Raw genomic sequence first — 9,771 nt, 5'->3', positions numbered from 1 at the left:
GTTAAAAGTTGCTAGAGCTGCCTTTATCCTTTGCCAATTGTTGTGGCTTTACAATAACTTAGCTTGTTAGCTTTTAAATATTTTCTTTTTCTGCCTGTTCCTTATAAATTGAAGAAGTCTAAGATGAGGATTGAGCAATCCAGGGGTAACTTTTGAGTTTCTCAGGTTGAATTTGCTGCCTGAAAAAGGGGGGAAAACATAACATACCACCGTGTGCTGGCTCACTGTTTTATATCTTATTATGACCACCTAAAATAGTGTAGCACTGGGCTTGAACAGTCCTTGTGCAGGTTCCTTTGCTTTCTCTCACTTGTCCTCTAACAGAGCAGGTGCAATTACATGTTTTAAACAAGTGGCATGTTAACACAGTGCCTGGTGCAGACTCTGCACTCCTACTCTTGAAGTAGGAAATATTAACCACCCCCTCATTTCTCATGTGCTACTGGAATAATTTTTCTTTCTGCAACTAGGGCCTAAAGTCAGACACGATAAATCCTAGCTCTGCAGTTAGACAGCCGTGGACAAAATACCTGGACAAGGCATGCTGGGCAAGAAACCTCTGAATGCAAGTGTTCAAGTCTCTGAAGAAGATGCCTATGAATCAGGTCATTTAACATTCAAATAGATTTTTAAATCATTTGACTAATTGGCAATTGCCTCAGACAGGAAGGATAAGCACTTAAGTCACAGCATTTAAGAGACTAAGTATGTGGCACCTCTCCTCCTCCAGAGCATGAGTTTCATGTGACTTGTGTTTGATATTTGTGTGTTCTTTTAATAATGTGGCTCCTTTGACTGGAGACTTCTCCAGGCTTACCGGCATATCAGTTCATAATAAAGCACAAGCACTCTCAGATCAGACAAGAAGGGCCTGAAACTTTTGTAACCAGGGGAAGCCAGAACATGCTTGTCCTGGCAATACTGAACCTGTCAGATGGGCTAAAGGGATCACCAGTGTCCGCTTTTTGACTTTCTTACCATCTTCATGTACTTATTGCACTGAGTGCTTAAGCTCTTAATGAACTTTTTTCCTATTAAGCTACTACGGTTCAGTGAAATGTCTTATTTTAAGTACAGAAATGTATGCGCTTATGCTCCACTGTTTTGACTGGTTTTTACCCTCTCTTGTACTGAACTATCACACCTCGGAGGAAAGCCTCTGATGTTTGTTAAAATACTGTATTTGATTCATTAGTAAAGTGTTCTTCCATTATTCACCTTGATACCATACATCTTTGAGATGTACAATTAATGTATATGACTAAGTGTGATGCAGTGCACCTCTTTGTGAATCACTGTGCTACACAGCTGGGTTTATATGGCAGATCTACATATGCATGTAAAAATAGTCAAATATGAGAGATAGCAAGGAGCTGCTGCAGTGAATGGAAAATCGCAGTGTACAGTCACCTGTAGATGACCTGGGGAGTGCAGAGTAAAGCAGTGATAGGCATTGAATCTTTGCACGATACTGATACAGAAAATGTGCTGTCACAGCCATGTGATGTGCTTGCCTCAGTAGAAAAACTGTTTGCCCCCCAAGTCTTTTGAGTCACTTCCTTTAAGCATGACAGCCTATTTTTAATTTGCAAAAAGTTTTCTGCGATGGCAGAGTACCTCAATGGCATTAAAACATTTGGCTAAGAAAGGATCCAGGTGACTTCAGAGGGTGGAGGTGGGTTGTCTCTGTTTCATTCCTGACCTGGGGTGATAATCCTGAGGGCAGCTGGGGAATATGGACAAGGAAAGGGAGGGTTACAATTGCCAGTCAAATCCTCCTCTTCTTACACATTCCTAAAAGGAGGACTGCCTATGGGAGCACAGCCTGCTCCCTTCCTACTCCTGGGGACCTCCAGACCTGCACCCACAGCAGTTTGGCAATCCCAGAATATAAAGGTGCTGCACCTTATGGAAACACCATTCCAACCCCTGTGGCACAAGAACAATGAAGCAGGGTTTTTTTACAGTTAGCATCTTCTGGTCATTTTGGTAAACAATTTAGCCCTACTGCCTGTCACTGAAGCAGGAACCCTGGATGGAGGAACTTGTGCTTCCAAAGCTGTGACTACTGCAGCACAGCCCCATGCCCAGACTCCCTCCACCTGCAATGACCGGGCTGCACTTGTCAACTAGAAATACCTGAGCAAACAGCCCTGCCTGATCCAGAGGCTTTTCCCAAGTTTGGCATGGCTGACCAACAAGCAGACATCCACTGAGCCAGAGGGCATCCTCCCTGGACAGCCCAAGCTAGGTGGGCCAACTGTGGGGCACAACTGTGGGGGCAGCAAGCAAAGCATCGCCAGCTGGTCGAGGGAGGGGATTGTCCTGCTTTGTTCTGCACTGGGGCGGCCTCACCTTGAATATGGTGGGCAGTGTTGGGCACCACAGTATAAAATAAGATATAAAGCTATTAGAGAGTGTCCAAAGGAGGGCAGTGAGAATCGTGAAGGGCCTTGAGGGGAAGCCGTATGAGGAGTGGCTGAGGGCACTTGGTCTGTTCAGCCTGGAGGAGATTGAGGGGAGATCTCATTGCGTCTACAACTTCCTCGTGAGGGGAACAGGAGCGGTAGACATTTATCTCTTCTCTGTGGTGACCAGTGAGAGGACCTGAGGGAATGACCTGAAGTTGTGTCACGAGAGGTTTAGGTTGGATATTAGAAAGAGGTTCTTCATCCCGAGGGTGGTTGGGTACTGGAACAGGCTCCCAAGGGAAACGGTCACAAAACCAAGCCTGGCAAAGTTCAAGAAGAATTTGGACAACACTCTCAGGCACATGGTGTCACTCTTGGGAATGGTCCTGTGCAGGGCAAGGAGTTGGGTTCGATGATCTTTGTGGGGACCTTCCAATTCAGAACATTCCGTGATTCTATAATTCCGTGAAGCCGATGCTCCGTCCTGCTCGCCTCACGCCAGCCTCACCACAGCGTCCAGCGCCCCGTAACCCCAAGTGTCGTGGACGAGGCTGGGGGGCACGCGCTGCCCGTCGCCCGCCACACACGCACCCCCGGTCCCGGGGCGGAGGCGCTGCCGTGGGGCCGCTCCGCTCCGCGCCGGACCGCCCGCCCTGCCCCGGCCCCGCGCCCCCTGCAGCCGGGGCACCGCGCTGCCCGCGCCGCCCCGCGGGGCCCGGGGTGGCGCCGCTGCGAGGCTGCGCGGGGGCGGCGGCGGCTCCGCTCCCGGCTCCAACCGGAAGCGCGGGGGACGGAGCGGGAGACGCGGTCGCGCCGATTGCAGCTCCCTCGGCGGCTCCGGGATCGGCGCCGCTCGGGTCCCGCCAGCCCAGAGCCCCTCGGGAAAGGTGAGGACGGCGAGGCGCTCCCGCGGAGGCAGCGCTAGGGGCGGCGGCGCGGTCGGTGCGCGTTCGGCCGGGCGGAGGGAGGCGGGGGGGGGCAGCCGGCGGGGCCGTGCCGTGCCAGGGGTGTCCCCGCCGGCTTGGACGTTCCCCGCGCTGAAGCAACTTGGGAAGCCCCGGGGAGGGAGGCGGCGTGGCCTGACCTTGCGTCGCCCCCGTCCCGCCGCCCCCGAGAACCCCCCGCGAAGGCAGCGGCGCCCAGGCGCGGTGGGACGGGGGTCGGGAGACGGGCCGAGCCGGGGGCAGCCGGGCGGGCAGGCGGGACGGCCCGGCACGGAGAGAGAGGTGCTGCCAGCGGCGGCCGCCCGTGACGGCGGGCAGGGGCGCGGGTAGCGGGACACGAGCAGTCGGCGTCCGGCCAGGGGCTGCTGCCCTCGGCCACCCCTGCGCCGCTCAGACCGCGTTTCAAACGTGTTCACTTCACGGGCACCTGCTGCGTTTTGCTGTTATTTTGGGCATGAAATCACCCGGGTTGGGCTTTGAGGTGTGTCTTTCATTCTCTCCGTTTTTTTCCTTTTCTCCTTCATTTTTAAAGTAAACTGGCGATCTTTTTTTTTTTTTTTTTTTTGCTGTGTTTGTTCAAGTTAGCTCGTTTCCAGCAGCATGCTCTTTCATTAAGCACGCGTGTGTGTGAGCCATCCATTACCCCTGTATCCAGCATGCTCTGCTGGGAGTTTTAGCGACAGAGCCATCGGGAAAGCCATGGATCATTACTTTTTCTAAGTTCCAGAAGCAGAAATAATTTGAAAGCACTGGATTAACTGGGTCACTGCCTGAAAACATCATAGCTTTCTGCTGGAGGCATGCAGTTAGATGTTTTCAGGACTTTGTCCTTAAATTGTAAGTCCTTAGAAGCTTGGTTGTTTTATCTATTAGAAATGTGCTTTGCATACTGGTGGCAGTGTGTGAATAATGGTAACCCTGGAGAGCCTGGCTCACTGACGGAGGGGAAGGCTGACAAAACTGAGGCCCAGATCCTGCAGTCTGGCCCGTGTCAGGACAGAGCTTTGCTACGGGCCTGTATGCAGGTTTAGCTGCCCTGTCTTTCTTGCATGTGTGTGTACTCCTGTCAGGCATCACTTACAAGGTATAATGTAAGTGAAGTGAGCAGTTTAGGGTTTTTCTGAGATAAAATGTTTTCTATTTAAAGCAAAGCCTTTAATCCCTTCAGTCTGCCATTGACGCAGCTTGGGTTGAAAAGAATTCTTTTCCTGAAGTACTCAAACTGTTTAGGCTGAGTTGAGCCCTTTTTCTCTAGCAGTGCTTGTATAAATTAAATTAAAATTAGGAATGTTATTAATGGAAGTTATGCATAATTCTTAGGTTCTGACAAAGGACAGGCTCAAATGTTGTTGCTTCTGTAACTAAGGTAGGCAGTCTCACCATCTGCAGGGCTGCTCCTCAGTCTGATTAAGAAATTTTAACTGTAGGGGCTATTGACTTTATTTTAACTTCTGGAGAGATTAGAAGATTAGGATATATTTAATTTGGAGTTGTGCTTGGAGTTTGTTTGTGGCTTATCCATCAGCAGTTCAAGATATGATTAAGGGGTTTTTTACTTCTCAAAACTTCTTTCTGCAGTATCTCTTGTAGCTTGATATCACAGTAACCCCTTTTCTGTTTTCTATTTGGACAAGACAGTGACTAACCATGTGTTTGGGGGGGGGGAGTTTGTTGGACTTGTTTGTGGAATTTTTTTTTAGATATATATTTTTTAAAAGACTAAATAAATATGCTGCTGAAAAAAATCCAGGTTGATATGTTCAAGGACTGTAGGCCATGTTGGATACAGAGGATGATTTGGGTCTAAAAATGGATGTTCAAAGATACTGAAAGCAAATGGGCTGTTTTGCCAAATAAGGAAACTTGGCACATTTGGCTGTGTATTTTAAGATAGCACAAGTGTGGTGTGCTACTACTTTATTGGCAATATGTTGGCAGTGTGCCTTCCTGAAAGAAGCACTGAATCCTGCTTCATGGAACCACACAGTGAAGTGAGAACAGCGAGTGGCGTGGTTGTTCCCCTTAACAAATTACAAAGGATGTTCCTGAAGTAATTGAATGCTTGAGCAGTGTCAGGTGCACGTGCAAGATGAGGGATGCAATTTTCAGTTCCACAGACACGCACTAAGCAAAATATGAGTTGCAGTTACTGTGCAATTTGTGCTGAATTCTTTCCTGCCTCCTACTTCTAAGTCCCTCAAGTGGAAGTTCTCTATACTCTGGGAATGGTAGCTGAATGGCAAATGGAAGGGTCTTCTGGTTTGTACGTGGAATAAAGCAGAGTGTTGGTCATGGCAGCACTTGCCCAAATTGCAGCCTGTTGGTAGGGAGGTGTGAGGTACAAGTTCTTCCAGTGTCACTCTGGTAAGATGCAGGGCAGCCTTCAGCAGGGTTGGTCTGCAGCCTGTCTGCCTGGGTGCCCTCATTTTGTGGGGGCCTGGGTGGAGCAGACAGTGTGGGATCTCAGCAGGGTCAGGCCCCCACATGGGTTAATCCCCTAAACTACTGTAATCATAAGAAGCCAGTGATGGCAGATGTTTTCCTACACCTACATTTATTAGTGTAATGAACTGAGCTTGTGGTGACATAATGGCTTGCTGCAAAGTGACTCTGTGTAATAGAACTAACATGGTAAAAACTAATGTTAAAAAGTGTTAAATGATTTCTTGAAGTGTTAAATGCTGCCAAAGCAGCACTTTTGGTTTGAAATGAACAGCTTCTAACACTATGCTCAAGTAAGTTACTATGAGGGGAAAAAAAAAGACCCAGGAGAAGATGGAGATGTTGCTGCAAGATCATAAGCTTGTGTTAACCATTAGAAATAAAACAGAAAAAGGAGCAAGTTTTTTCCCTCAGGAAGATCCCACAGGAATAACTGAAATAATCAGCAGTTGAGTTGTTTCCTGAAACACCTGCCATTCACTGTTTCTGAACTGTTGTGTTTTCATTTAGTTAAGAACAAGAAACGCAGTCAGTCAGTGTAGTGTTCCCCTGGCTACGCAAGGATGGTGATTAAACATTTGAGACCATGTGAGTGTGGAAGGGTGGTGTGGGTGCCAAACCTGCCTTATGCTGTGTGTGGGAGAGTTGCCACTACCCCAGCCCCAAGCCTGGAGACCCTGCTGCAGAGGACTGCTCTCCTGGCTGCAGAAGTGGAAGATGTGAAGAGGTGCCGAGCGTTGCTGTAATGCTGTGCTTGTTTCAGATACAAATATAAGACTCTGGAGTTAACTGAAATACCTGATCTACTTTTTTCCTCTTAACCAGTGGTATAAACTCAGATTGTTTAAGAAGGATGACAAGTTAATGACTGTGTGCAGATTTCTCACGTGCAGTTGTTACTCTAAACAGTTGTTTTCTTAAACATAACAAAGAGATTGATCTCTCTAATTGAGGATTAACTACCTTGCATCCGAAAACATGGAATAATGTTTAAACAGGTCTGTTGTTTCATCTAGGAGAAAACGAACGTAGGCTGTTGTTAGTTACAAATCTCCAAATAGAGTGTCCCTTGGAAGTCTCCTCTACTTTCTCTGGAAAAAAGCATCTGGAAGAGCCCAATACAAACCAATGAATCATTCTTTAAATAATAATAATTTATTGTGTGCTGGTGCCTATAGCATCTCTACAACTGCTTGAAAGGAGGTTGCAACCAGGTGGAAGTCAGCCTCTTCTCCCAGTCAACTAGCAATAGAACAAGAGAATATAGTCTTATGCTGCACCAGAGTAGGTTCAGATTGGACATTAGGAAGAGTTTCTTCACAGAAGGGGTGATTAGATATTGGAATGGGCTGCCCAGGGTGGTGGAGTCACCATCTCTGGAGGTGTTTAAGGAAAGAACTGGATGTGGCACTTGGTGCCATGGTCTGGTTGACAAGGTGGTGTTCGGTCATAGGTTGGACTCAGTGATCTCAGAGATCTTTTCTAACCTAATTCATTTTGTGATCTGCAGCTGGTTGACTGCTGTAGGTAAACTTGAAATTGGGGAGGTGTTTAAAGGAGGAACAGTAGCTTCTGCAAATGCTTGTGTGCCGGGCAGTGCGTTGCCAGTGCATGAATGTTAGGTAAAATTTGAAGTGGTAAGGAGGACCCATCAGAAAGTATTTACCAAGTGTCTGGTGTGCATGTTTTTCTGTGCTGGTGTAACTTCCAGAAATCAGATAATTTACTGTTTTGTATGGGTAATTTGGTTCTTCTGGGTGAACAATAATGTTAAATAATTTGACAGCTCTTCAGAGCTATTGAATTCAGATAGTGAAGGCCAGAAATACTTGCTTCCTATGATGTATTTTTCTTTTCACTTTGTTTTCTGTTCCTTCTGTCATCCCAAATGCAGCCATCTGTTATCAGCTGTTCCCACTTCACTGTTAAATTTATGGTCCAGTCAGTGCATATGCTTTTGCCTATGAGTAACATCACTCTTCTAACTAATTCTATTGTCAATAAGGAGATTGTTCACTCAAGTGTAATTACCCACGTCCATAAATATATGCAGGGCTGTGGCCTTAAATTGTGAGGTTTCTGGTTTGGGAAGCCGACCTTTTTTATTTATCTATAAAGCATCACATATGCTTGAGACACCATGTACACAGCATTAACGTGGGGTAACTGCCAGAGTAAACAGAGCAAATGAGCTTTTGTTCCTGGAGATCTGCTAATTAAGCAACATTGGCAAAGAGCAAAGTGTTTAAACTGGCTTCACTACTCTCTTAGTTTGTAGGAGTGACCAATTTGAGCTTTCTCTAAAGAAAATGTATGCAGGATGGTGCAAAAGATGACTCTGGGATGGCAGGAAATCTAACATCGGCAACAAGGTTAAAACAAGAACTGAAGGTCAGCAGGAGAGTTTGGGCACCTGTATCAGGGAAGGGGCTGCAGAGCACTGAAAGAATGCACTTGATTTCTTATCCCATTGGTAACCACTACTCCGACTCACAGTGCTAGGGAGAGAGCATTCATGTTCCCTTCCTGAGAGCTTTGCAGGCTGTCAGTGAAAGGCTTGAAATCTGCCCCTTCCTAAAACGCCTTCTTGTAAACATAGTCAAGTTGTCTTGGTACGGTCAGCGTTTGCCTTTACCTTTATGGGTGGTCAAGAGTTATAAAATGAAGCAGGCAGTTTCAGAAAGGCTTGATGTTACCTTATGCTGTACGTAGAAAAGCGTTGGTATCTTTGTCTTTCATTTGGAGAATAGCTGCAACCAAACAGTGACAGAAATTCCTGGTCAAATGATGTCTCAGTTTTAATCAGATTAGCTGCACAATAGGGGAAGCCAGGGGGCAGATAATATCTTTGTGTTTCTTACAGAAGGGACTGGCATAAAGGGATTTTGGCAGTCCGTAGTATTAGGTGTATTACAAGTGCATTTCCGAGCTCCGGACAACACAGAGTGTGTGGATTCCATCTCAAAAATCCCTATAGAATGGAGACTCCGAGAAAACGTAGTATGTTTTGGTACTGTCATTTACCATTGAAACTGGGCATGTAGTTTTCATCAGCAGTGCAATATCTCTGGTTCTTTTTTGGATTGTTTCATTCAAACCCATTTCTCATTTTATGCTGATAAATTTACTTTCATTAATTGCAGGTGTAGTAACTTTTGCTGGTAATTAAAACTACTTTGTCTAAGCTGGTGCATCTGAAATGATCCCGTAGCAGGCTTGCAGATGGATCTAGAGGATGCCATGTCCTGCACTCCCACTAAAGACCTGAGCTTTCTGATCTTACATCTTTAAAAAAGGAAACCTAAAATTAGTCATTCTTCATGCATTTAGGTGATAATATTTCTTGAAATTCGTTACGGCCATAAGCTTTATCACCGTGAAATCTCGGAGAGGGACGTTCTGTTCCCGTCAGCAGGCTTGGGATCATCTCTTGAAACTGCCGACACCGGTCTTGGCACGGGCTGCAGAATTTCACATATTGTAACACAGATGAATTACCTTGTACTCGCGCTTTGTTACAACACGCAAACAGAACTGAGTCACTCGGGAGCAGAGATTTACCAGGGCCGGGTTTCTCCACGTCCGTGTGCGAAGCGCTCGGGCCTCGCCCCGGGTGCGCGGTGTGTCGCGGTGCCCCGCTCGGCGGCCGGGGCGGCGAGTGCCTCCTCCCTGGACACTGCGGCGGGAGCGCGGCGTGCCTGGCGTGCCTGAGCTGCTAGGCAAGCTCCGAGCCCGCAGCACGCTTCCTGTCTGTCGGCGCGCTCCGCTTGCCACGGGCGAGGCAGCGACCTGCCTGCCTCTCGCAGAGCCGCTTCCAAGGTGTTCGGGAAACGTCAGTATCCCTCTGAGGAATACTTTTGGTCGTTTCTGTCTCCCAGCTGCTCCTGATAGCTCGTGCAAGTTACACAAACGTTTGCGCAGCCTGTTGGAGTGCGAGTTCCCAGGTTGTTTTCCTCCCGTGCCCTGTGGATTTT

General features: G+C 47.4%; 1 protein-coding gene across 8 annotated transcripts in view; it reads left to right on the top strand.

Annotated features, from left to right (window-relative positions):
* Positions 1-3,188: 3,188 nt before the first annotated feature.
* Positions 3,189-9,771, top strand: part of MAP3K20 (mitogen-activated protein kinase kinase kinase 20) — a 96,312-nt gene continuing 89,729 nt past the window's right edge. For 5 of the 8 annotated variants that reach the window (XR_003570616.1, XR_003570617.1, XM_027878488.1 and 2 more), the window contains exon 1: positions 3,192-3,298. The gene's annotated coding sequence lies outside the window, so the exon portion shown is untranslated. Of the gene's footprint in view, positions 3,299-3,790; positions 3,837-9,520; positions 9,630-9,771 lie in introns of those variants that run through there. The other 3 variants (XM_027878490.1, XM_027878487.1, XM_027878486.1) reach the window with 3 other exon arrangements.

This window comes from Empidonax traillii, unplaced genomic scaffold (genome assembly GCF_003031625.1).
Source record: "Empidonax traillii isolate 1590-97213 ecotype Southwest subspecies unplaced genomic scaffold, ASM303162v1 scaffold42:size1813164, whole genome shotgun sequence".
NCBI classification, from domain to species: Eukaryota; Metazoa; Chordata; class Aves; order Passeriformes; family Tyrannidae; genus Empidonax; species Empidonax traillii.
The sequence above is the reverse complement of the archived record's forward strand: the minus strand, read 5'-3'. Positions and strand labels throughout refer to the sequence as shown.